Raw genomic sequence first — 4,831 nt, 5'->3', positions numbered from 1 at the left:
GCATGGAGGGATGGACACAGGAAAAAGGTAACTATCGGGAGGAAGGGGGAGGGGAGCTGCTACACTGTGGTAAATTGTAGTCAATGTCATGAGAAAAAGTGTATGTGAACTGTTGTATGGAAAATGAATTTGCTCTGTAAATTTTCACCCAAATCACAATAAAAAAATGATAAAAAGATCATTTTATGAGTAAACCGTGAATTTATGTATATGACATCCTTGTGAATGACTTTGTGACATCTATTCTGGCTATGTGAGAAAATCCCTCCCCTCTCCTCACCTCATTATCTGGCTTTCAGCAATGTTTTATAAAACTAATAAGTTCATGCTTATATATGTCTAACCCAAACCCACTGCCATCTAGTTAAAACCAACTCATAGCAACCTTGTAGAACAGAGTAGAACTGCCAGAGGGGGGTTTCCAAAGCAGTAAATATTGACAGAAGCAGACTTCCTCATGTTTCTGCAGCTAAGTGGCTGGTGGGTTCAAATTGCTCACTTTTGGTTAGTAGCCGAATGCCTTACCCACTGTGCCACCAGAGCTCCTCATATACGGGTAGCCATTCTCAAAACATAATATAATCTACAGCTAGAACAACTTGTGAGGTGAGTTCAAGAACTGACAATTCTATGTAAGGAAACTAGGAAATGTCACTGGCCTTTTTAGCTTAATATTCTCCCTCTGACAATAGCTTTGAAGGCCATGAAGGTGGTTTTTATGACTGAAACTTCTAAAACAAATGGAATAATCCTTTAATAATCCATTAAAGATCTTACTCATGTGTTGAATTTATTTTTATATTAAACCTCACTTCTTTTAAGTACTACACACTTAATATTATAAATAATCTCCCTACACAAATGCTTCTCTCAGTAGATGAGAAGCTAGTTGAGAGGAGGGACTATCTTGTTATGATTTTTCCCAGCACCTACCATGGAACTTGGCATTAAAAAAAAAAAAAAAGCCTATTAATTAATGAATTGAGATTTTTAAAAACATTTTTTTAAATTAAAATTTACGTTTTAAATATTTGTCCCAAAACACTCTCAAGTTTCAACAGTTGTTCTTAAAGTCCAGAATTTCTGCAAATCATGATTTTGTAAATATCAACCTTTGTTCTTCAACACTTATGGGTCTTAAAACTGTTAGCCTGAAATCCTTACGCAGGACATACACCCTTCAAATCATTTCAGTTGTCTTTGTCTAATCCATCTCCAACTCTGCTCCATCTTTACTTAAGATTATTGTTGTAGTGTGCTATTGAGTCAATTTCAATTCATAGTGACACAGTGGAACTACCCTACAGGGTTTCCCAGGCTGTAATCTTTACTACCCCAAAAATGATGTTCTGGATGACATTGCCCCCTGGTTATGGATTAAGGGGAGTGTACTGTTTTCTATTTCATTGCTAGACCCCTTCCTCTTTCTAATAATATCCCACATGTTAATGAGTTGACCATAAACAACACACTGAATAAATTTCATTGCTGCTTAACTTACCATTGCTGCAAGGTTCCTCTCATGACTGGAATGGACTGGACTATAGTGGGTTGAATAAAGGCATTCAAAGAAAATAGGTCCTAATCCCTGGACCTGTAAATGTTATACAACAAAGACTTTCTAAATATGATTAAATTAATGGGCTTGAGATGGGGACATTTCCTGGATTATCTGGGTGGGCCCTAAGCACAATTACAAGCATCTCTATAAGAAAGAGGCAGAGGAAGATTTGACACAGATAGAAGAGGAGAAGGCAATGTCACAATGGAGACAGAGAGTAGAGTGATGCTTCCACAAGCCAAAGATTGCCGGCAGCCACCAGAATTGGTAAAAGAGGCAAGGAATAGATTCTCCCTTAGAATCTCTGGAGGGAACACAGTCTGGCTGACCGCTTGATTTTGGTCTAGTGATACCAGACCTCCAGCTTTCAGAACAGTGAGAGAAGAAATTTCTGTTGTTTTAATCCAGCAAATTTGTGATAATTTGGTACAGCTGCCATAGAAAACCAATGCACAGATCATGATAAAGTTCAATAATATAATGAATAGTTGTTCTCCCCCATGCTCATTACATTAGCCTTATGATGTGCAATAATAGGAAAGAATGTTGGTTTTCAAGTCAGAAAGACTTTATTTGAATCTTAGCTCTAACACTTGCTGCTATAAAATCTTCAAGTTATATAAATATTCTAAATACAAATTGCTTCATCTGTATGTTGGTGATCACAAACCTCCCTTTAGGGGTTTTTGTAGATGCAAATCAAATCATCAGGAATTTTGTTGAGTGTTTACATAAACAAGACCTTGAAATCTTCAAATGGTTTCACACTGTTATCTTGGCATTTCTCACCCCAGAGAAGCTTAATGTCAACTGCAAATTTGGATGATTTCTTTCTATACTTCTACTTTGCAATATTTTCTAAAATTATTAAATAAGATTTCTAGTTAAATATGGAAAACTTAACATGAGCATTTATCTCTGCTGTCCCCCAAATTCTAGTTAGACAAAAAAAAAAAAGAAAAGAAAAGAAAAAAACTCACTTCCATCAAGTAGAGTCTGACTCATAGCAACCCCTCCTTGAGTTTCGGAAGCGGTTATCTCTACAGAAAGAGATTGCTCAATTTTCTCTCTGAGGAGTGGCTGGTGGGTTTGAACTACCAGTCTTCTGGTTAGCAATCAAATGCCTTAGGCACTATGCCACTAAAAGTACAGGGAATAATAATAATAAAAAGATATACAACAATATGGATGAATATTAAAAGTATTATGCTAAGAGAAAGAAGCCAAATACAAACGGCTACGTCGCATATTGGGAGCTATGGTGGCGCAGTGCCTAAGGCATTTGACTGCTAACCAGAAGCTTGGTGGTTCAAACCCACCAGCCACTTCTAGGAAGGAAGTCTGGGCAATCTACTTCCATAGAGATACCCCCTCGAAAACCCAAGGAGGGGTCGCTATGAGTCGGATCCAACTCAATGGCAGGGAGTTTTGTTTTGTTCTTTTATATCACATATTATTCCATCTGCATGACAGTCTAGAAAAGGCAAAGTTACAAGGACAGAAAACAGACCAGTGGTTGCCAGGTGCAGTGTATTGGGGAGAGGGGACTGACTTGAACCTTTCTTCCTGCTAACTCCAGTGCTGAGATGTACAAAAGGCATTCCAAGGGCAAAATTCCCAAGCTGTGAACAATGGCAGAATCTCCAGAATACATGAACAGGCTTCCAAGGACATTAACAATGTTCTTGGCACTTTTACTTCGACAGTGACAACTTCCATTTTGTTGTCAAGTTGTGGCAAACTTTGTTAAAATATAGTCATATTGCTTTACAGATATAACTTCCTAATTATTGTGCATTTATTATTATTTATTCTATTTATTTATTGGGATCTATTAAATTTGCACTTAGAATCATTTAACATCTTTTGAGCCAAAATGGTACCTCTGGGTATTTTTAAATGAAAATGACCATGAATCTAGAAAATAAAGTAGGCTGAGTTTAGCATCAAGTTTACATGCCCTTAGGAGCTGAAACTCATGGAGCTTAAGGGAAGAGATTTCCTAGAGTTTCCCATCCTAGGATCAGAGTTGCATTGTGGGGTAGAGGTGAAAATCCAGGGTCTGGTGGCAAGAAATGGTTAAGTAGGGCGCCATTACTTAGACTCTAAGTGTTCACAAACTCATAATTGATTCATGAACCTTTCCCTCACTTTCCAAGGCAAGATAAAAAAGACTGCCCTTTCCCACTTCCTTCAAGAAACTTCTGGGTGTCATGTATCTACTACATACGGTCTTCTTGGTTTCTATTGTCCCTTCATGATTTTCTTTCCTTTCAGATATATTTTTATTATTATCTTTTACCTTTGTTTCACTGGATAATAATTTGTGGGAATATTCCTTACATTTTTTTTCTAGGATCATTGCACCACCACCTCATTATTCCCTATATATTCCTTTATAATTCATTCAAAGGATTTTACCTTGTAGTCCTTTCTTACTTTCCAAGCATAAAAACAAGTGGCTTCAATAGCTAGAATTTAGTTTGAATATGTGAGTAAGAATTAGTAAGAATGCATACATGGGGGAATCTGACAGCGTAATGCCTAAGGCATTTTACTGCTAACCAGAAGATTGGCGGTTTAAACCCACCAGCCACTCTGAAGCAGGAAGACTGGGCAATCTACTTCCATAAAGATTTACCCACCATGAGTCAGAATCATCTCGATGGCAGTGAGTTTGGTTTGTTTTTTTATTCAACCTCATTACACTAAAATGAGATGAACACCAAATTTTAAAATATGAAAATAAATCATTATTAAATTCTTATGGGGAAAGGAATCATAAAATATGGGACCTTTTGTGTTTGGCTTCTTTCACTTAGCACCTTATTTTCAAGTTCATTTACATTGTGGCATGCATCAGTACTTCATTCCTTTTTAATTGCCAAATAATAGTTAATTGAACGGATATATGCAATTTATTTATTCATTCATCAGTTGATGGACCTTTTGGGCATTTCCACTTTTTTGGCTACTATGAACAATGCCGCTATGAACAAGGATATAGAAGTTTTTATTTGGACATATATTTTCATTTTCTTAGCTACATACCTAGGAATAGAATTTCTGAGTGATATATATAACTCTATGTTTAACTTTTTGAGGAACCACCACAATGTATGAGGGTTCCATTTATTCCACATCCTTTATTATTATTATTGTATTTTTAGAGAAAGCTTACACAGCAAATTAAGTTCTTATTTGACAATTTCGACTCAAATTGTTCAGTGACATTAGTTACATTTTTCACAATGAGTCAACATTTTCATG

This window comes from Orycteropus afer, unplaced genomic scaffold, assembly GCF_000298275.1.
Source record: "Orycteropus afer afer isolate SDZICR_OR568_19922 unplaced genomic scaffold, OryAfe1.0 scaffold00032, whole genome shotgun sequence".
Taxonomy (NCBI): Eukaryota; Metazoa; Chordata; class Mammalia; order Tubulidentata; family Orycteropodidae; genus Orycteropus; species Orycteropus afer.
The sequence above is the reverse complement of the archived record's forward strand: the minus strand, read 5'-3'. Positions refer to the sequence as shown.